Source organism: Acanthopagrus latus, chromosome 13 (genome assembly GCF_904848185.1).
Source record: "Acanthopagrus latus isolate v.2019 chromosome 13, fAcaLat1.1, whole genome shotgun sequence".
Lineage (NCBI taxonomy): Eukaryota > Metazoa > Chordata > Actinopteri > Spariformes > Sparidae > Acanthopagrus > Acanthopagrus latus.
Window position 1 is genome coordinate 24526885 of NC_051051.1, and position 24127 is coordinate 24551011.

Sequence of the window (24127 nt, forward strand, 5' to 3'; positions counted from 1 at the left end):
AGGAAACTAAAGCTGCAACATAACCCAGCACAACTAAACAGACTTAACAAGACACCATTTATGATCTAATTTTACAATATTCTAAACATAAACAATCTATTAAAATATGTTTATTTTTTAAAGGAAACTGAATAACCCCCCCCCATCTCCTGTTGGTCTCTTCCACTTCCTGTAGGCGGTCCTTTAAAGGCCATCTTCACCAGCCATCAGGTCTTTTGCCAGTGGATGTCGGTAAGTGCAAACTTAAAGGACCATGTGACTGAATGTTAGCTAAACTGTTTAAATCTAAACGAGACAACAAACTGAAGAAATATGAACAAGAGCTGTTTTACATATTTATTTAAGAAACTGGTGTAAAAAGTGACAGTTGTCTGTTACTCTGATGCTCCCTGTAGTTTTGGCTCTACCTCTGGATTCTGGCGATGCTCCACAAATGACTCCTTTTTAAGCCAAAACATGTTTTCCTGAACAACTGGGTTTTGTTCCTTAAACCTAACCAGACCACAGACACAGCATTGTCACTACATCAGTAATTCAGATCCAGTTTTTGATTTAATGAAAAGTTTTAACACAAACACACTCTGGCATCATTTCTTCTGAGTTGCAAACGTAACTGTTCTGTTCTGCATCTTAATGTAGTTTTTACTTGACTGACAGTAAATTAATTTTGAGCTTGAATTTATGTTACCAGTGACTACATCCTGGAGGAAATTCCTTTTTTTTGTATATAGTTTTAAAGGAAAGAAGCTGTATATTTTTCTTTCACTCACGAAAGGAAGCAACGCGCCAAATTGCCGTTTGAGAGGCTGACGAACAGGGCAGCCGGCAGCAGAGTATCAAGTGATTATTGCTTTTTGCCAAAGGGTTCCTGCATCTTTTCCATAGTCAAATTCAAGCACTTTTCAAGCATTTTAAGTGGCTTCTTAAAGCTTTCTAGCACTTGCAGCTGTTGCAAATTACAAATATTGGTACATACACGCAAAAAAGGATTTCACTTCATCACATTAAATCAGGTTTGTGCTGTAAGCAATCAAATTTGTTTTGTGACAGCAAATAAGTAATGTTTCAAAATGCGTCACCTCTCTATGAGTAGACTTTGCATCCTAATACCTGACTGAGCCAGTATAAAGCAGAAACAAAGTTACAGTTTTAAGCAGTTTATCCAAAATCCAAGCACTTTTCAGTCCTGGAAAATATCACACCTAAATGTAAGCATTCAAGGCATTTCCAGCACCCATATGAACCCTGCGTATACTGACACGTTTATGCTGAGGAGTGAATGATCTTTTTACTTCTTTTCATTCTTCAGTTGCCACCAGAATGCAGTAAACATTCCTTGACTCTCACATTTTTCGGGGTAAGACCTCCAGAGCCCCGCTTTGGTTTCAAATTTCTCATTTCTGAGGTGCCAAGGTTGGTAAGTATACTACTATTAAGGTACTAGCTCATTTTGTTCACCACATTTTATCAAACTGTCAAATAGTGATCCAAAGTGTACTGGTTCCAAATAACTGTGACAAAAGAATATGAAGAAATATTTTTGTCATGCTGACCTGAGTGACGACGTGTCAGAGTTGTTGCAAGAAACACATGTTTTTTTGTTTTTTTTTTGGTTTTTTTTTAGAATACTACTGCATTCCATATAACAAACGCAACAAAATAAAAGCAAACAAGTCGCTTTAAGTCCATCGTTCAAGGTAAATAAACCATAATTTGATCAACAGTGATTATGCACATTGAATTTACCCCAGTTTTAGCTCCAACCCGAGCTGAGAAATAAATTCAGGCTGCATGCAGCATTGCAACAAACCGATATAGACAGCCACACGTACACAAAGGAAGCCAGATGAAGTAGCACTCAGGTTCCTCTCTGACTCTCAGGAACACACACAAACACTCTGCCGGTGTGTTTGATGTGCTCTCTATAATCCCCCTCTCCAGTAATAGGAAGGAGCTGTGTCGTGCCACTGGGGAAAGCCATCATGTAGAACAGCTGCTTCGGGCTCCGGCTGATCAAATTATTACCTGCCTGATCTGGCCTGCCTGCTGCTTTGTAGTTTACCAGCAACCCGAGGTAAACAAATCCCTAGAAAACAACCTCGACCCCCAGAGTGCTCCGAGAAACACTTCTGAAGTTTTGCATTCATTTTAACATAAAGCCGCTTAACGAGACTCAAACACTGCCAGACCCTGAAATATGGTGGATTTTGTTTATTTACATTTGGGTGTTTAACAGCCACCATGTGTTTTTTTCCCTTTATCATCGACACTGACAGTGTTCATAGCCTAATTTCTGTGGCCTCATTTTGCCCTAACCACCAGGAGGTCACACATCTTTCGTTCCAGCCAGATCGTTGTTTAGTTAGCGCGTAAAGAAAGCCTGACTCTGTCGAACTTGCTTCGTATTACAGGGCTCAGAAACCAGTTGTGCAAACTGTTAAAGTTGTAATTAGAGTTTGTGGGGGAAATGAGTTGCGAACATAATGTGCTACAGTAACATAACTATAAGCAGTAACGTGTAATATAACGTGTTTTTAGGAAACAAATGATCTTTGTTGTAATATTACAGTAACTAGGTCTGGTAACGTGTTACCATCTGAAATAAAGCTCCACTGGGTTGCTGGGAATTTTTTAAAGCTCACTGAGATAAAAAAGATATAAATGTTTTAACCTTTGTCAGATTGGCCATTTTCAGTATGGTTGGATTGGTTAGATTCTCCATTATTTTGCTGTTCAGTTCTTTTAACAGAAATAATAAGAGCTGAAGAATAATTCATTCAGATGTGCTGGCATTGTAAGCAAGAGACTGGAAAAAGTGGCGACTCCCGACCTTTGAAGTGGTTGTAAAATCCTGAATTGTGTCTTATTCTTTAGTCTTTAAAGGTCCACTGATCGTAAGATTCAAAAGGCATTTATCGTCAAATTAATCTCAATTCTGAATAAGTTGTCCTGTGAAGTTCATTGCTACACAAAAATATTACTTTTTCCAACAGCAGTGATATTTCCAGTTGCTTCAGCCCGGTCTTGTTGAGTATGTTTTTTATGTTTTTTGTCATGTTGCTGCCTACAACATGAAAGTGTCTCCACAATTTACTGTTTAGTTTCCACCCCAGGACATCCCCCTGCAGCACAGCAAGCGCTCCCAGACAGAGCAGTTTTCTTTTTCAGTTTTCTAAACGGTCAATTTTGATAAATGCACCTGAGGAGTTTTCTCTCGTCTTGTATGTGTGTCACTATTTTGGTTGTTAATGACCCTATTCAGTCATTCTGAAGTTTTCTTTTTCCTGTCGTGTGAAGGCTCCTGAACAGTGACACCCTCGTCTATGATCGTTTTGTGTCTCTCCTCTTTCTCTCTCTGATGGAGGTTCCTCTTTTTTCATATCTGCTGAAGGTTGCATCCAAGCCTTGCATTTATTTGTATCAGCCACCATAGAATTTGACATAATCACCAAGGTGTAGTTATAGTTTCAAAGCACAAACCCTCACAAGTGACAGAGCACTTTTTAATTCCTGGTTTTCTTTTCATTTCCACAAACCTGGAAGTTGTGCTTTAAAAAAAAGTCTTGGATTAGGCTTGTGTCTCTGAAAAGCTATTGTTAAATCAATAAAACTGAATTCATATGAAACATACTGCTTTTGAAGGTAATTAAAAGAACACAAAATGACTTCATCACAGTGAAGTGAGGTGGGTTTTTTCTTTTTCTTTTCTTTTCTTTTTTTTTTTTTTTACAGCTGCTGATCAAACTCTTATCATTTTATGATATTTTGTTTTTCTCCTCCTGATTTTAAGCATCATGTCCAGCTCAGCTGTGCACTCATGATGAATGGTGATGTGATTGAAATTAGATATTTTGTGGGCACAGCAGGTAGTCGGGGTGTAATTGACAACACCTGTGCTTCAGTCGGTGAGGGCCGTGATTACAGGCAGGAAAATGTGGGCTGAATAACCGCCGTTCTCACGCAGACAGTTCTTGTCATCCCTGTGTCTCCGCAGTTCACTGACATACCTGATAAAACAAGTGTGCAGCCTGCGGTTCATCCCCGCTGCAGCCTGAAATAAGATTCTGTCAGTCCTCTGAGATCTTAGCAGCTGCGACGCAGGATCGTGTTCCCGGCACACTGGGGGCATTTTTGGTAAGAGCCTGTATTCAGCTCCGCCAATCAGCAAGCAAATTCTCCTCTATTGTGCTGTGAATAGTCTTTCTAATTTCAGACACTGAAAGGAAAGTAAATCATGGGGTTAGCAGCTGCTGCGTTACAAATGTTTTCTTTCCCTGCTCACCAGGTTTTGTTATGAATGCCGACGTAAAGTTTTGCTTGTATAATCTTTTGTAGCTCTAAATATAGAAAGCTGTTGTCCTGCTCACCTCCATGCAAGCTTCCCTTCAAGTACGTCTACAGCTGTTTCACATTATTTAAAAAAAAAAAAATTCATGCACTGGTCAATTCTGATATTTTGGAACATTTTGCTGCCGTAACACGTCTTCTTTTAGACCAGCGGATGGAAAACTTCCAAAATTCAAATGTATGGGCTGTTTTTAGTTCAGATTTCTCATCTGAACATGTAAGTGTCCTAATAATAATCCTTATTTTCATATTCAATCTTAAAATAACAGCTTAAAAATGTGGGAAATATTAGAATAGCTTGTCAGGAATGTTTCTCCCAGTCGGCAGCTTGAGCTCATAAGCTCACATGATGTGATCACGGCACACAGGTGCTTCACTGATGGACAACTTGACAGCAGCTCATGAGAGTAAAAGGTAGAGATTTATTCATTTGCTTAATCCACCTGGGAGGGTCTGCTGATTGGAAATTATTACCTGAGGGTTGCAGGTTTTTCATCAGCTCCATGATAAACATGTCAGGGATTCTCTAGCTGTTAGTGAAATCACCCACAGCCTCATGCCATCTATGATATCCTCTGGTAATTCAATGGCGCTCAGATCAGCATCTGGTGTTTACGGCAATTACTGAAATGTGCACCTGGCATCTCCATCACACGGGCCATATAAACAGTTTGAAACACTGGTGGTGTAACAGTCAACGTATCAAGCCTGTGGATGATACGGAGCCACTTTAAAACATGTCTGCTTTCTTTGTTGCCGGTGTCATTGATCCTGGAGATAATAGCAGAGATCGAGTTAAGATATGTAGACACTGTCTAAAAGGCCAAAATCTTTTGTTTTAGTGTGTGGATGTTGAACCCTGCAAGATGTTTATTTTAATACTTGTACAATTCTTATGATTTATGATCCTGTTAATAATATATTATGTAAAAACAGCCCATCATACAATTAGTTTATGAGGTTGTTATGGCTCATGTGTTAGGGAACATCTTTCAAGACACAGAGGAACATGAGTGTCCTGTAGGAGTCGTGTTTTCTCGAAATGATGAAATCCAGTATTTCCCTCCTGGGTTGAATATATTCTAGATCTTTCAGTGCAAGCTTTTAAACCCTCTTTTAATTTTGTCTTTGCTATTTTGAGGAGGAAAGGAGGAATTTGTAAGATATGGTCAGAGATTTCTTCTGGAGTTAGCCCACTAACCAGCTAGCTTCAGCCCGTTCTGTCGCATACTGGCAAGAAGTTTTCCGAAAGCTAGCAGATGTAGTATGCCAGCTGTTAGCATAATAAATCAGCAAATAAAACCCATGGTATGTCACTTTGATTTCCTTTTATAGCAGAAAAATAATTCTCTTGTACTAAACTAAGACCAGTTCAATGCCTCGTTAATAGATTTGTTAATCATTCAAACTGTAAATATACTAAACTAGAAACTTGTATGTCACAATCATGCCTGCTTTAGGCAAAATACAGTCAATGTCCCGTTCAAAGTAGCTGTAAATCGCCTCCATACTCCTCTGTTGTCAAACTGACCTGCGCTGGTCTACCGGATCCAGGTGGTTACTACCTCTGTGATCCCAGGTCCCGGTCCAGACAAACTCTCTGGCCACTGGCTCTGCTGCTAAATGATCCTTGAGCTAATTAGCTATAACACTAGCTGGCTTGAACCAAGGATAGCTAACTAAAAGAGAAGCAGTTGTCGGTTTCTGCCATATTTTAGAAATTACACTTTTTTAAACAGTAAAAGTACACCCGTTGTTTTATAGTGGGGGGATGTAAAAGATACCAGTGAAAGCCCGAAACTGTTAAATAAATGACTTAATTGCATACATTTCTCCCGAAGGTTTCCAGCTGTACTTTACTTTGTGTAGGGACCACAATTTCTCAGTTAATGAATTAGCCTGAGGGAAAGCTAATTTGCTCAAGGCAGCTTATTTTCACACAAGAGCCGGTCTGATAAATGTTATCCGGGCCTGCGAGAGACGGAGCAGTCGACACAGTAAACCTGCCGCTACAGCAGCACCTGCTCTTTAAGTAAACATGGGGAGAAAGAGAGAGAAGGTCATTCAAGTAGCTATTCACTTGGATTATAGACTGAATATCAGAAGAGTGTGTTTGCATTTGTTTCCTCAGTGTTTGTGATGCTGTGTCCTTTAAACACACATGAACTCATTCAGGGAAGATTTCATTATTTACTCTTGTTAGCCAGCTGTTGGTTTACTATCTGACCTTCAACGTCAGGTAGTAAAGTCATTTAGAGAATTGGTTTTGTCTCCCTGTTGTAAATTGGAAATAACTGAGCTTATTAATCAGACAAGAAATTGATTTTTATGTTGCCTGAAATAATTTGGTTCGACTGTGTAGGCCTATTAAATCTAATGGAATTAAATTTAAGTGCTATTGAATTTAATTTCAGCCCAGTCGCCCAAATGGGAAGTTTATGTATCTGCAAACCATGGATATGTTAAACCTATCGACAAGATGTCAGGACATTTCAAGTCTCAGTTCAAGCATTTTTAACGAGATATTAGAATGTTTCCAACAATGTTTCAGGCGACAGCTGTGGATTTCTTTGTCTTTGTGCTCATGGCAACAAAATCAGGTGTTTTTTTTGTTTTATGTTTTTTTTTTTGTTTGTTTGTTTTATGAGATCTTGGGACATTCCCAATTCCCATAAGACGTCCATATGTTTGTGCCAGACCTGACCAGACCATTCATAATGTTGTCACAAGGTAAAATTACTTGTTGATATTTTGGATTTCTGCGATATGAAAACCTGAAGGAAGAAACTTTGGAAAGAAAAAAATAATCCTAGAATCATTGAGATAATTTTGTAGGGCATAGCATTTTGTCAAACAGCCAAAGTTAATGCTGCTTTGTGAGATAAATAGATAAAGAATGATTGTCGTTCACAGTGTGCGTGTCCAGCTGGGTTTGCGCCAACCATACTTTAATGAGATGACAAGACATTTCCACCCGGGTTTGTGGCAGCAAAAAGAGATAATATGCAAGACATCCAAACTGTCGCAAGGTAAAATTTAACCTAAATGAAGCAAAGTTTATACATAAAGAAATGTCAAGTCCTACATATCTGTGATTTGCAGACATTGCCAATGTTTATTCTGGCAATTGATTTGGCTAATCTGTACACATACCAATCACTCTTAGTTTACTTTCATTACTATGTGCTGGAATCAAATCAAGCTGTGATTGAAATAATTAAGCTACTACACAGCTTCCCAGTCAGAAGCCACTTCTGTGATTTGTAAACCACCGCTGCAACTCTTTTAATCACACAAAACCTTAGAAGACCCGTGAAATCCAGCGAATCTGTTTCACGCTGCTGTCGCTTTAAAATCCATGGAAATTGACGAGCGTCACGCAGTGATCCAGGCCTTGAAGACGCGCTGTAGTTTATGATAACACAGACTGCTGATATACACACTGATACGAGATCTGTGTTAAGGGGAAACGGTGGAAAAAGGATCCGTCTTCTCCCAGTCATGCAACTAAAGGGATTGTTCTGGGTCACAGGTTCAAACAGCCACTGTAGTTCTGTGCGGTTCTGCTGAGCCTTGCCTGGAGCTGCTGGCCGGCTCCCTCGCCGTCGCTACTTTTCCTTCTGCCTTTTTATTTTCTCAAACTTCCAATTTTTGCTTTTATCATTCATCTCTGCCTTTATCTGCCTCTTCTGTCTGTGTTTGTGCCTTAAAGGAAGGTGACTCAGGGAGGTTTAATGGATATAAACAAGGAGGTTTAATGGATATAAACAGGCTTTTCACAAATAGCCTTGGAAGAAACCATAAGAGAGTACTCGGTGTGCTGAAATTGCCAAAAAGAGACGATGTATTCAGTTGTAATGAAAGGCACCTGGATGCTGGATGTTCTTTAGACTTCCCAAAAATAATTAGAAATAGCTGCACGTCCTGTGTGACCGCTGCAGCTACAGACCAACAAACAAGAATGTGAACAGCGTTGAAACATACTCCTCTACGCCCACATGCATACAAAATATGAATGATCAATAACAAAAGGAAAGCAAACCAAACAAACCTGCTGAACGAATAAGCAAAAGCAAAACATCAGAATTACTGGTTTGATTAAACGCATGACTTCCATTTTGTTGTCGTACCACCTCCTGCGGTTTATTACGGCTGTCGCGCAGAGGAACAAAATATTGCAATAGCTAAATATGCAAACATGAGTTCAAATGTTAGGGTCAGTGTTTTATTTCTCTCTTGTCATAATGCTTATGGTCTGGTAAGGTTTAGGCACAAAACAACACTGTTAGGGTTTGGAAAGCATCATGTGTTGGCTGAAAATACTTGTGTTGGTCACCACAAATACGGCTGCAGATGTCCCGAAATATCTTTTTGTTGTAGCCACAGACACAGCTGGGAAACTATCCGAGGTTTGACTTTTTTTTCCAGCAGTTTCACTCTTTAATTACTGAAGCACAAACTCCAACTGTGATCTCCAGTTTGGCAGCTTCACCGTCTGCATCCTTTCTATCCGATATCTTTCAGGTTGTATAAGATGTTAAAGTCATGGTATTAAACATAGCCTGTTGCACATCATACCTACCTTTGTGACTTTTGTAAGCAAACTGAAGTGGTCTTGCACTCTTCACTTCCACAGAAGTGACTGCTGCTGTTTAAAGGTTGTCCAGCACACTTGATTTTCACTTTCTGAGCAAATAAGGCAACAAGGACTGAGAGTTTCTCTGATTCACACTCTGTACATGTGCTTAACACGTACGGGAATAAACCTTTAAAGACCCACATCAATTGTAAGAGACATTATTTGTGCATCTGTTTAGAAAGATTCTTTTCCTTCCAACACCTGACTGTATGTTACGTTAGGAATATGCTGCAGCATCGTCTGTCACAGTCCACACAGTCATCCACAGTCCAGTCTGCTGTGGAGAACATTCAGCTCATTAGCAGAAGACTTTCACCAACAGAGTTCTTCCATCTATACGACTTTCCCTATTAGTGCCTTTAAGCCTCCTCCCAAGCTTGTCTTTGTCCATTTCATTTAGATCTTAGAGTTGTAATCTCTTCCCTCTTTGTTGTTTGTATTTTCTCAGAGAATTCAGTGTAAACACCTCAAAAGGTTGTTTTCTTCTCATCAAGACATCCCTTCAGTTATTTTAACACCCGAGACTTGTTTGGGAAAACAATTTTCTGTCTCATTATCCCCACAGAACTTAATGTAAAAGGGACCAGCGTCTGTGAATAAATGTTCTCTTTTATTATGGGATTCATTTGCTTCACTCGTGGTATAAACAGCCACAGTGTTAGAACCGCTGACGAGCTGTGTGACTTAACGTACCCAAGATGGGTCCAGTTGAATCTGGGGGTTAGTATTGGTGTTTTTTTTGTTGTTTTTTTTTTCATAATTTGTCCAAACCAACCAGCTCATCCCGCCAGAGCACCTGAACAAACGTGAGTTCAGTGCCTGATGTTTGAATCCTCTCAACCTTTCTTGGTAATCCTGTGTGTCAGTGTTATCCTCCTCCTCCTCTGTGCTTATTAAAAGTCACATCATATCTATTGAAACTGAATCTCAATTGTGCGCCACCGGCAATGCAATGACACTAATGGCTGATATGTTTTCCGACTTTCATACAGCCGCCATTTTTGCCGATACAGATGTTTATATTCAAAATGCTTTATCTTGTCTGTCTCCTCTTTTAACACATTTGTTGAAACTCTTTTGTCGGGATGCAGATTTTGCAGTAAGCTTGTGTAGACACACACACACACACACACACACACACACACACACACACACACACACACACACACACACACACACACACACACACACGTCGCCTCCATTTCCTAATTTGGTTCATTTTGCTTTGCAGATTCTCTTGAGTCTCTCCTCCGTCATTATGCTCCCATTCCTTTCTTTATTCATGTCCTCTCGGCCTCGGAGTGGTTCATCAGAGGGTATTTCAGCTTCTTTTGTGACTTGAACAGACTTCAGCAGCGCTCAGCCAGCCAGCGTGGCCTTCGGCTGTGATCTCTAGAGACGGAGCAGAGCAGCGGGCTCAGGATGAAGAAAATTCACTTTCTCGGGGACAGTAAAGAAGCTGAGATCCAGTCTGCTGTGGCGAGAACAAGCAGTTTATTTGGTGCCTGATAGGTATGAAATTAAAGCTGGAGTGTTTGTGTGTGCGTGGCTGAAAATATGGTGTTTACTGAAGGTGTATTATAAGATGAGAGAGTCTGCAGTCTGTGCTAAATTGGATGGATATGAAATGTGTGTTTACTTTCTGTTCTTCTATTAGAGGTGTGTGTGTGTGTGAAGCTTCTCCAGTCTGTGATGAATCAGACAGAAGCAGTAACAGACCTGCCAGGTGTGAAGCAGATCGCATGAACAGTTCTCAAGATTCCTGTTAACACACACACACACACACACACACACACACACACACACACACACACACACACACACACACACACACACACACACACACACACACACAGGCGGACAGAGATGATTTGCTTTCTAGTTGGATTTTTCAAACGTGATCATGATTCAAGTTGAGATCAGTTTGTTTCTTATAAATTAAATTCATCAGCAGACAGAAGAACAACAACAAAAAAGTCCGATCATTGGACAAAAATCCAAAACAGGACTCTCACTTTGGCAAATACGATTATAACGACCCAGAACATCATCGGTACCACCTACCATCCATCAGTGAGGTGTCTGCTACACTGGTATTTCTTTTAACCAGGTTTAAAAATACATATGTCTCCAACCAGACGAGCACAGAATCAGAAATCTCTGTCCATTCTAGAAAAAAAAAATCATCTGCAGTCAGTTGTTCATCCCGACTGCAGACAGATGGAGTGTAGATGTCAGTGACAGAAAACTCTGAACCCGGTTCCGCCCATCATGAGTTTGGGTCAGGTATCCATGCCTCAGTCTACATATGTACACATTTTCATGGCAATCTATCTTAAGGGTGAAATATTTCAGTCTGGGTCGAAGTGCTGACAGGCAGCTGGCAGGAATACACACACTGTTAGCATGAATCAACATTTGCTGCTCCTCTTTATTTCCGCCCTCTCATGTGCTTCAAGTCATAATTTGAGACTGTTTGTTTCATAGTCAGAGTGTGAATGTAGAGCGAGGAAAGAAAAACACTTCCATTTCAATTCCTCAGCGCTGAGCAGCACACTATGAAGACTCCCGACTATATTTGGACCGACATCATCGTCCTCAGGAAGCTGTAACGCTCTAACAAGGTTGAAAGTCTCTTTAAGAGAGTTCTGATGAAAAAGTAAGAAAGTTTAATATTTTACAAAAAAAAACTCGATAATCTCCTCAAGAACGGCCCTGATGGTTCTGAAGAGAGATTTGAATCCTCCACGTTGTTGAGCTGTTGTCGCCTCTCCTACACCTTTTACTTCTCTTCCGTCGCAGTACGCTTCGGTTTCTCATCTTCTCTCTGTGTTTGAACTCTGTCTCTGTCTGTCACACATGAAAACAAGCATCGTTATTAGCCCTTCTGCTCCCACATGCCATGAATCTGCTGTAATTGAGACCTTGATCATCCCACACAAGCCGATGCATGGATGAAAGACAGAGGGAGAAAGACAAGGTCCAATTAGTATCTCTGCAGCAGCCCGACTCCCGGGAGTTCCAGGTGGTCCCACGGATCTAATTTGAGGAGGATTTTGAGAAATCAAAAGTTAACTCAGTCGAGTTTATTGAAGAATATTATTCATGCACTGAATACCTGCAGCTGCCAGTCATTCAGCGATTACAAAACCTGTGCCGTCCAAACTTAGCCAGGAGAACGCTTGAATGAAGGCTGCAGAGGAGGAAGTGAGGAGACGTAGTCTAAAGAGCAAAAACGTCCGTACAGGAAGGAGGTCGGGTTCGGATGGTCGGGTCAAAACAAGCAATTCAATCTACTTATCTTACAAAAGAACCATTTAATCAGACATTTTAATTTGACGATGTGTCATCAGGACCAGAGGATTAAATGGATTTATCAACAGAAGCAGATCAGCTTTAACAGATTTCATCATGGATTTTATGTCATCATCCTCCTGAAGGTGTTTCCTGTTGGGAGACAGTTATCATCAATGCTCCATTCACTTGAATGGGCCTTCCCACCGTTCGGTGGTCAATTGTTTTCATGTAACTGACTGTTGCTAAGCATATTTGACCGCTGTCAAGAAAAGTGGCCTTTTGCCTCTGATTCATGTATTTCGTATCACTCCGTGCTCTGCAATCTTTGCTCTTCAAGTAGACACTTAATATATCCCATAAAACTTCATTCTCAGGAGATCAAAACTACTTAAAAAGATTCTCAATACTCAATTTTCTGGCCCAGTGGCGATTCAGACATTGATATATTCGCTGATATACACTCGTATTTTTGTATTGATCCCTTGAAGTGACAGTCGGGGTCTTCTGATGTGAGGGTGTGTGAGGTACTTGTCAGTGTTTTACCTGCAGTAGATGACTGTCAGCTCTCGTCCTGCATGGAGAAGCGGTGTGTGGCGCCAACAGGGAAGCAGAGCATTGTACTGCTGAACGGCACCGACAGCAAGCCGTCTTATAGATGCATCTGTTTGAGTGCAGGATATATTTTGAACATTTTTGGTGCTTTACATTGCCAGCTGCAAGTGAAAAACAATATTCCCCCAGTGACTTTATTCATTTTTTATTATGTATTTCATATTTTTGCTGAGTCTGATGTCAATTTCTCAAGTGTCTTCATATTGTGTATATTATAGTTTTTGTTTCAGGTTTTGGATTGATTTCAGATTAATCTCTGGAGAAGAATCTCAGGCAAAGTTTACGTCATGTGCTTCATGTTCATTATAATTCTCCCAATAGGTCTGTTCCCATTTCACTAAGTCGCATTTTGTTTTGAGCTATGTATCAAAAATGTACCCAACCACAAACACTTAATCCACTCATGGGTTCATTTTTAACTTGATGTGTGTTTACTGAGGTTTTTCATGAGCAAACAAAATGCCAATAAACACAGAAGGATGGAAACTAACTAACTTAGTTTGCAGGTAAACAGACATGGGTCATTTTCCAGGATCTGACCAAACAACTGTTGACTTTTTTTGCTGAGGACTCTTTGTTTGTTATGTGAACACCTTCATATTGTTGGTACTGACCCAAAGTGAAGCCCGGTGGGGCTGCAGACCTTCACTTTTCTCCAACTATATCAAACAAACATCTGTGACGCAGTCGAGGACGACCTGCTTCTTCCCCAAAATGGATTCGTTGTGAATTAAGGGAACCCTTCAGCTTCTATAATAAAGCTCAGCTCTACAAAGGATTCACCATTTTTCCCATCTGAAATGTGTGTGACTCACTCAGTTGTGCTGTTTTGTGGAAATGCTGCAGATTGAGGGATCATTTCACTTTGATGTTCAACTTGATCGAGTACGTCTCACTGGAGATCAAAGCCCGAGGTCGTGCCTCACCCTCCAGTTGTGCCCAGACTCCTTCTCACGTCTTATTCTCTCCTATTATTCTGCTGAATGCATCCTCCGTCACAACAACCCACATTACTCTCCCAGACTTCAAGGTGTCTCAAGTGCATTTTATATTTTTCCAGCGGCACAAATGATTCACCTCCTTTTCTTTTGTCTGTCCTTTGTTTCTACCTTGAATTAAAAGTTACAAAGAGCAAAACTGCGTTTTTATGTTTGATTTCTCCCCTCGTTCATCATGCGCTGAGCCGGCTCTTTTCCACCTCTTTGTCTTCATGCTGATAATCCAGCAGATTCATGTGTTTCATTAACACTTCAGAGCCGCTGTGACCGCCCTCTCAAACCGAAACACATCTCCTCTCTGTTGAATCTAACACAGCATATGCTCCACTGAGCCCAGCCTCTATCTGTTCCCTTCTCTCTGTGTCTGTCCTTTAATTGGATTGGATGAGGATACAGCAAAATAGGAGTGGAAAAAAAAACAAAAAACAAAAACCGTTCAAGGCCAACTAAAATAACCCTCTCTGAACCGAGCCTGTAATACGTTCTTTAAAAAAAGGAAATGCAACCTAAGCTGAAATCTCTCTCCTCTTTTAGTCTCTGTAGTGGGTTACATGAGAAGCTTCTTCGTCCCCCGGTGGACAACATGGCACTCCTTCAGTCAGACCCACAGCGAGCAGATCGGCTCAGTGCTGCATGAGGGGGCAGCAGCCTCCATCGACCTCCTCCTCATCTTCTGCTGCTGCTGGGGTTGGATGACAGGATCAGCGGGGAGCTCCTCTCTGGGGTTCATGGACTGAGTGCTGGTGGGCCCCATGTTTCTGCATTAACATTTACAGGAGCAACTTCAGGCTAATGCTGCTGCACCACTAAACGTATACAGCATGTTCTACACTAATTCTATTAATATTCTGCGTTCACAAAATCAGTCATTTCCTGCACAGAGTGTGAGCACAGCAACCACAGCACGAGCAGGATGTTGGTCAGTGTTTAGTTTCTCTTTAACTGAGAACAAATAAATACTTCTTCTGCAACTCCTTTAAGGCTTAAGATCACAATTTCACCTGTATATTTGAATATTTTCCACGTGTGCTAGCATGAAAGAGGGGAAAAAAGGGTAAAGCCTGATTTATGATAGGCTTGACAGGTTTGATGGTGGCACTTAACAGAAACGCTGTAGTCTCGCTCAACATTCATTTCATTCTGCAGACATGGAGATTTTCGACATGTTGCGGACATCTTTTTTTTGTCCTGTAGCGTAGCTGAGTAATCACTTATAGACGTTGAAGGACAGCATCTCTTTGCCATGGTGACGGTTCAAACATGACACGGTCACTTAATTTCTGAGACAACTTAAATCAGGCTACACAGTACTGGTGTCACGTGTATCTCAAAACTTGGTGATTTTCAGTGTTGCACTTCACCTCAGTTACGACTGATTCAACAACTGATCTAATCACACTACAAGAAAATCACCTTCTTAAAACTCTTCCATGTGTCTGCAGTCCACGTTTCAAACACAGCTTCCAGTTGTTGCCACTGTCAACCTTGTGGTGTCCAGTGTCGCATTTGTGCGACCGCTCTGAGTTCCTTCAGTTCTAAAGAAAGACAGTTTTTCGAAAAGGTACTACAGACGTGACTGTCTCTGTTTTTTACGTTTTCCTGGCCTCAGCGATAATGTTCACCGTATTTTTGTCTCCTATGCATCGGTCTTGCTCTGATGTCATGATGACAAATAAAACACAAACAGATAATAAATCACAAAGGAGCGGTGTCAATCATACGCAGCAGTTGTCAAGATGCACATGCAGCATGATCCCAGCCACCTCAGCAAGCATTTTTCAAAATAAACACTATGTGGATGCGGACCTTAAATTAGCTGCTTCTTCATGCAGTGGCTGACTTTGTCCTCTCTCATGAGTGGAGTTCACCGATGGCTGCTGTCAGACGACATGCGGATTCGACCAAAACTTCCTCTCTCGGATGGAAAGTGTACTCCTGAGAGGAAGCAGGCACAGTGTGTCCCTGCCGACTCGTCTTTCCCGCTGGCACCGCCACACGCCAGGACTTAACAAGCAGACTGAGACGAGTTTGGATGTGGTTAGGGAGCATTTACCCTCCTGGTGCTTTACGCAAGTAGGTCGCTGAGCTAAAGACTGCTGGAGCTCCTTCAGCGAGTACACTCTGTCCGCTGTAGATGAACTCTACAGGGACAACGATCCCTTCAGACCACACTGTACTGTATGTCACGCTCGAATCCTAATTAATGTCTAATGATGAAGCTTCATGACTTTCATCTGGAGTCTAAACGGAGAAGACATGTATCTCCTTTTCACGGACACAGGAAAGAGACGTGTGAAATGATCTTTCACAACAAGGTGAATCATTTCTAACGAAGCATGCAATGGGCTTAAATAAAGCTCAACTTGAATTGGATTCCTGCTTTAAAATACCCAGTTCAGTTTTAATTAAAGTGGAGCTCCATGTGTTGCATACTGAGAGAAGCAGAGAGGTGAAGTGTCCTCGAGGAACTCAACACTCGAGACAGACAGCTGAGAGGGCTGACAACCTTCAGGTGTGACACGTGCCACATCATGTGAAGCGCTCTTCATGATGCTAAGAAAACACTGAGCTGCAGGTTAACGTGCAGACGGATCTGAGCATTCATATTTATGTGTTAGTGTTTATAAATGATGGAAATGATCGAGGGGACTGATGATATTGTGACCAAAGCGGGCAGGTCAGACCAAATATCACTGATGAGCCTGTCGAGGTACGAACAAGATGGCAAGAAAAAAATCCTTCTGTCTGAAGTGTGTTCCTTCAGGTTTTAGTTTGTTTCTCCATCCGTCTCCCATAGACTTTAATGTGGCACCAAAGCAAGCATCAGTGACGTAATAAGTTTTCTCTCTCTTTTAGGTTACTTGATAGCATTTAGATTTGATTTGTATTCGGCAAAAAGCACACAGCTCAAAGATCACGTGATCCCACAGTTAATGGTGCATTCAAGTGCAAGTCGGAAGTCTGAATTTCCGAGTGGGTATTTCAAAACTTCCGATCTGAAAGCGTTAAAAACTGATGAAAAGGTAAAAAGTGGCTGTTCACAATGTGTCCTGCCATACTGCTGTGATGTCATGTGTGTTTATGCCTGTGAACACAGTTCTTGTCCAGGTTTCCAACTTGGATGACCGGTCCATGAAACGCACCATCAGACTGTGTTTTCTTCCTTGGTGCTTAGCCTGTGTTTACTGCCTGTCTGTGGATTATTCCTGTTTTGTTAGCTGCCTTTCGTTGCTTGTATTTTATATTTTGCATGTTATATATTTAGTTTTTAACCTGCCTGCCTCAGTGTTCTGCATTTGGGTCCTCTTTTAGCCAGATGTGACGACGGGGACCAGAACTCTGTGGCCCTGTATCCCCATGACATGATTAAATCTGGAACACTGTCCTGCCACACTATTCAGTTTTGGTTCATTACAGTTTGAGGTGACACAGCGTTACGATGCAGCTCCATGTCGCTCCCAGCTGAATTATTTTAGATTGCAGGCAGTAACTTACACTTTTATTGACTCTCCTTGTTGTTTTACGCAGACATTATTGTAACATTTACAGAAGTTATTACCTGTAATTCATCACATCCTAACAGTGTATATCTCATAAAGAACTGAGAGATTGCTTTTGCTGTGTTGAGATTTCAGAGTGCTGATCAAAGCAGCCAGACTTTTCACTAAATTAAACTGAAAAAAAAAAAAAAAATCAAAAAAAAAAAAAAAACCAACTTGTCAGCATCCACAGCAGGAGCTCTTTATTGATTTTCATGGCTTCTGTTTCAGCCTCATTACTCATCGAGATACAGTCAAACCGGAGCGGGGGAACTTTAGAGGAGACGCTGCTGCCCACGTGAAATTGCCAAAATCACCGGAGGAAACTACCAAATCCCAAACCTAATTGAGAGCCAATCAGTTTCAATTACAAGCATTTTGTGTTGAGCGTGGTACCGCTGCTGCGAACGCAACGAATGGCAGGAGGGCTGCCCACTCACGCCCACTCTCAATATGTTATCCTGCCATTTTTATACAGCGTGGTGGGGCGAGAGACAAGACAGAGTGATAAAATGCCAACAGAAACTGTCGAGGACCGCTGCCAAGTTAAATATTCAGCCCACCCTCACAGAAGCACAGCCTCTCTCTGTCTCTCTCCTCCTCTGGCAGATTCCCTCCATCATACGCTTGGCTCATTTGACTTTATTTGACTTGTACAAGTGAGATGGTTGGTGGTTTCTGCGGGAAAACGCTTGATATATAAATGGAAATGGAAAGCTTGAATTGGAGCAGAATTTGCCTGATGGCTGTTTTTTTTTTCTTTTTTTATACATATTGTGACGTGGAAAAACGAAGTCAGTTTAGTGGCCTCGTGTCCTGCAGAAGTAACGAGACTGTCAAGAGAGAAAACAGCATCAGTCGTCTCAGATAAAGATAGGTGTACTTGTGAGGAAGCTGTAGGAAGTGTGAGTCTTGTCAGACAGGAGCAACAGTGGACGTAGTTAGATGTCATCATAGAGACACAATAGGGATTTTAAGCAGAGACAGTTGAGGGGGCGGCTGCTGCGTTCGAGAACAAAAAAGCTCCACACTCGACACTTCTTGACACTGTAGTCCAACAGAGAATACCTGGTTTGTGTAGCCAGGAGTACATCAAACAGTGAAGGTAGGTGCAGGAGTAGCCCTTTTAAGAAGCAGCTGTTTGAACGTAGCTGTCCTGCTACCTTCACTGCTTCAAGTCCCTAAAGTCCTGAGAGGCAGGAGGTCAGCAAAACACTGTCAGAGACGAATCTTTGTTTCCTGTCACAGTCAAACGATTGTTTCTTAAACTTCCAAGTGCTTGTTCTTAATCCAAACCAAAGAGTATTTTTGTTTGTCTTCGTAGTTTCTGATGTCGTCCTGCCAGTTGGGAGAATCTGATCGGAAAATGCCTTCAGACAAGTTGTCGTTGGTTGATGCCTGTTTCCAGACCAGTTGCTGCCAGCATTTATGTCCTTTTTTTCATGTTTAATTGAAATACTTTGGCTGTACGTTGCTTCCCGATGTTGCTTAAACACCCGAGTCAGTGAGAGCAGCGGGACCATTGTTGTTCGTCGCCCACTAACAGTGTTGTTGTGACGTAAATCACTTGAACGTGATCTGCTCCTCTTTTTAAAATTCTGAGTAATTTTGGTGAAGTTCTGAAAACACTACAACAATCAACTCCAAGACTCAAGTGGAGTTGAGTGTTTACAACCCATAAAGAACTAAGCAGCATCAGTGTAATCAGGCAGTTACTGCTAGTCATAGGCAGAATTTAGATTTCTGAATTTAGATAACAAACAAAAAAACAACAGCGTTTTGAGAATTAAGGTGAGCTAATGAAGAATAAGGCTGGGACCGAATCAAAGAGGCGAATTTACTTCCTATCACCTCCAGATCACAACTACTTTGTGTGGTAATCAAATCAACAATCTTACTGAAAATAAAACACAAAGGCAACCACCTCTCTGCTCTCTGTGCTAGACAGCCCCTTCATGTCACAGTGCTTAGGAAGCTCATGGATATAAAGAAAGTAATCTAAAAAAAACCCTCCACAGCCCAGTCCAGCTATATGCTGCAATGCTGGACAAGCTGCTGCAAGTGTGTTCATAAGTGTGACACCACTGGATGTTTCTTTTTAAGGAGACATCAGGACAATTTCCTGCTTGTGGCAACAAAAACATATTTGATGGTAGGTCGGGACGTCTTCAGCTGTGTTTGTTGTGACCAAAACAGGAATTTTAAGCCAAAACATGATGCTTTTCTTTTCTTTCATGCCTAAACCTGAGCAGACCATGGACACAGAGCTGTGACAACAGAGAAAATGCAGAAACATACTTTGTGATTGAGTAGGAAGTCGGAATCGACGTCAGGAAAACAAGTGTAAACAAAGAAATAGTCCGCTGTTGTTGAGTCAGGTTCAAGCTCTTTTTTTTGTGATGCACAGAAACTTGAGTCTGACCAAAAACAAGAACAAGAGGCCAAAGCGCAGAGGAAAAATGTTCATGTTAGAAAATATCTGTATACTGCACGAGCTCAGAGCGTCCCTCCTCCCTCAGCTCTGCAGCTGTCTGATCGCTGTCCAGTTCTGTTCATGTTCAGAAGGTGGAGCTGCTGTCAGAGACGCTTTAAGTAAAATGTCCCTTTTCTCACCTGAACCCTGGCTGAACTGCAGGCAGTTCTTTCTGTCAGGTCAGATGGGATCCTCATCAGGAGTCAGACACACTCAAAATCACGGGCAGGTAAAGAGTTTGGACGGGTGGATGGAGTACATCATGTTTTAATGACGCACACATCACAGTATATTCACTCCTCAGTCTGTATTTCTGCAGGTGTCGCTGGTTTTGCCGCAGCTCAGGAGAGTTTAGTTGTTTAATGAATAATGAGTTTCACAGTGACATGAATTATAAATGATGGAAAGACGAGTGTAAACACGCAATGTTTGGACCACTGAGTGTTCAGAACGTGTCTGAGCAAGAAAACACAGAAAATGTACAGATATGTGATAAATGAGATGAAAAACCAACACAGTGTGTCAGACGGCACGTGCTGTTCATTCTTCTGGTGTTGTGGTGATGGTGGAGAACATCGCTCCACATCTCAGGTGTGTTCAGATGGATTTAAATCTGGTGATGCAGGCAGGTTTATATATGAAACCCCTGCAATTGTTGTTTCTTCGCTCATTTTCCGATTTATTCTCCTTTGTTTCTTGTTGTTTCTTCCTACGAACCTTTTTCACATCACGTTTGTTGTCATGTCACAGCGGGAGAGGCTCAGATTTGATTGATGGCGATTAAACATTGATATCATGGATGCTGGATTGTAAACAGGATTTTGTCTCACGTGTGTTTTTGCTGCGGACACGTCGACTTCCAGCCGGGAGAAGAAGTTCACTCTCGCTCAAAGTGTCACCAGCTGATCGGCCTCCACCTGTGAGCTCCGGGCTGAATCTGAGAGAGTCAATGACAGGATGGATACTTCGTTAGAGAAGTCAAGCAGGAGATTCTCTGAAATCACTTCTAATGGGTCCTTCTTTGGAAAGTAGGTCTTTTGTGTTGGGTTTTGTGTTAAAAGCGAGCTTGGCTTGGCAGAATTCATTTCTATTAATTAACATTTTGTTCCGTCTACACACAGCTGGAGAACATTTCCTTGTGTTTGTTAATACGAAATTCCAAATAAAAGCACATTTCAGTTAAATTCATTACAAAACTCTTCTTCACTGATGCCGTGTTACAGTTTCCACTCCTTCTCATCCACCTCAGGGACATAAAAATAAATGCACATGATCTGATAAAGCACAATTGAGTAATTAGTGCAAAAATATGCAGAACATTTCATGAGTCACTCAGTGTAAACATCACTTGGCTTCTGTGCAGCGCTGGAACAAGATGATACAGAATCTATAGGAGAATGTCGATGGAATAAGATGATTTTTCCAACATTAAAGCTGCAGTGAAACTTTATGAAACGCTGACTACAGAAAAAAATACTTAATTATTTGGCCCTTCTTGTAAATGTGGCATTATTGGAGAAAATCCCCAGACTCCCTTGACAAATCAGTCAATTTTGTGAGTTGCTGAGTTGGAAGAAACTTTCTGTACTTGGAGAAACGCTGTCGAAAACCAATTTCTAACTATTTTGGCCTTCTTGTAAATTCTGCATTAAATGCATCACATTAAGTTCATTGTTTCTTTGTCTCGGTGCGTCTTACCTGCCAACATTTAGCAGCTGTTCGAACACTGATTCAACTGATTTGACTTTTTACACACAATTTATTAAAAGCAACCTTTTATTAATGGTAATATGTCAGATTTTACAAATGCAGTAATTGGTTGACTTCTTCGTCACCCATGGAGAAAATCCCCAGACTGCCTTGGAAAATTGAACAATTTTCAGAGTTGCTGGGTTGGGAGATATTTTCTGTGCTTTGTGAAACACTGTTGACAACAAATGTGTGACTATTTGGGCCTTCTTGTAAATTTGGCAATGATTTACATTATTGCACTTGTGATCAGGTCTTTCAGGATGGTTGTTAATACCAGATGTGAACCCCTTCATTGTGAAGTGGTTAAAAATTCACACACTCTTCAAACGTGTCTCAGGTTTCAATTTGCAAAACCTGCAACACGAAGTGGATCTTTAACAGCAGCTGCGTCTGGAACAAGAAACCTCTTGTTTTTGGGGGTTTTTTTGTCTTGTTTTTATTGATTTAAGCAACCACAGCAAAACACACAACACAAGGTGCTTTGATGGGATAAATGATGAAACACACGTGCGCGTCACGGACACAATTGAGTGGAGATGAACCCACTTTCGGTCAGCGGATCAGAGGAGAAGGTGTAGAAGCAATTTTCTGGCTGATGGACACATAAAAGCAAAGTGCAGCTGACCTTCAGCTCCCCGACAGCTACAACTCACTGCTGTTTACTTCCTGTCCATAACTCCCTGAGGCGCTGTAGCTGTTAGCCTCACTGTGTGTGTGTGTGTGTGTGTGTGTGTGTGTGCTGGTGCTTCAGTGAGACAGTGTTGGGTTTTACCGTCAGTCCACTCTCACATTACATTTGTTGTTCTTTCCTTGATTTGTGGAGCTTTCTGTTACGAGCGCAGATCCACGGCTTCAGCCGTATCAGACACAACTTTTTTTTCGAAAAGGCGATCTGTCTCTTCCTCTTCGCCGTTTCATCCATTTATTCTTTCACTTCGTGTCTCCGGGTCTCAGAGGAAGTGAAGGCGTGGATGTGTGTCGCGTGTTTCGCCCGATCAGATGGTGTGAGGTTTTTAAAAGCAAAGTTTCGGAGGCTCTTGCTTGCTTCCTACCGGTTCTGTCCTCACCTTGAGCAGATGCATGCCGGTGTGATTTATTCTCAGCCTGATAACATTCGTGTCTGAGCACTTAACAAGGCAGTGTTGCATGTCAACCCGTTCATGAAACATGCAGCGCTCCTTCACCTTAAATAGCCTCAGAAAAAAAGCTGAATGTCTTAATTTCTCTTTCTCTCTTCACTCACTAACTAGTTGGGCCTTCTTGTAAATTTGTCATTAAATAGAATACATTGCATTGACTGCTTCTGTGTCTAAAGTGCACCTTTTTGTAAATTGCAACAAAAAATTGTCAGTCCCTGATTCGCGCCCCATCTTTGTCTCTCAAATGTGTATTATACAGTGTCTCATGAAGATAATGTAGTTTCATGGCTGACATCTGATGCAGTCAAACCTCTGTGTTGATTTTTGACGGCACAGTCGAACCGCACTTCCTGGATTTTAGTCCAGATGGCTTCAGATTTCCATTCAGCAGCTCCAAACACGGCAGGTGTGAAAGCACCTTCATTCTCCGGCGAGAGGGATTAGAACAGTCAGCCACACAAAGACAACGTGTCTGCTCATTGAAACTACCGGCGGATTGTTGGGATTTCATCTGTTCTGCCTCCAATCTCATTCTCCCTCACTGGATCACAGACTGGTGAGTATTTTGTTATCAAAAATAGTTTTTCTTGTGGTTCAGGCAGACGATGGCTTTGTTTTAGAAAATAGGACAGTCCTTAGCACAAAACCACTCTTAACAAGCTGCAGGACGGCTGATAAAGAATAAAGGACGGCAATTCTGGTAAATCATAACCAACTGTGATTACAGAGACGACTTAGGGAGCAATCCCTGAATGGAAACAAAAAAAACTGAAATCCACCTTTTTTCCTCCCAGTGTGCGGCTTCCAGGCAGGATTCAGGTCATTCTCAAAAATGCAAAACCTACAACACAAACACAATTATTTACACGAGTATGGGCACAGCTCACCGGCTCTTCACCAGGATCACAAACAGCTCAGAGGGATGAACTTTAGTCGGAAAGCTGCTGGATTTCTTTTTCCCAGCAGTGACTGAAGTACAGCGGTCTGTCATGCGGTCAGGCAGGTTGGGAGTGTGGTGTTGTTGGTCCAATGCTCATATAGACACTTTCTGAATGAGTGGAAGCTCTGACTGAAGCTCCAGCATCTGTCTGTAATTCATATACTTAAAAAGTTCAGCTTCCACTCGTCCAATGAAACACCACCTGACTCGCTGACTGACTTTCAGCTGGTTCACAGCTGATCATCACTGTGACTGGATATTGTCAGTGTTACACACATTATAACTGACTGGGAAACTGTGAGGCCCATCACGTTTTGTTTCTCCTTACAGAGAAACTGGTTTCATGAATGATATTTTTCACACATTTCTGTCTCCTCCCAACATTTTTCAC

The 24127-nt window shown here is 41.5% G+C and overlaps 1 long non-coding RNA gene across 1 annotated transcript; it reads left to right on the forward strand.

Moving 5' to 3' along the window:
• The first annotated feature begins 1315 nt into the window (after positions 1-1315).
• On the forward strand, positions 1316-10754 carry LOC119031513. The gene is made up of 3 exons (XR_005078625.1): positions 1316-1417; positions 3995-4134; positions 10218-10754. It is a non-coding gene; the product is annotated as an uncharacterized LOC119031513 (long non-coding RNA).
• The last annotated feature ends 13373 nt before the right edge of the window (positions 10755-24127 follow it).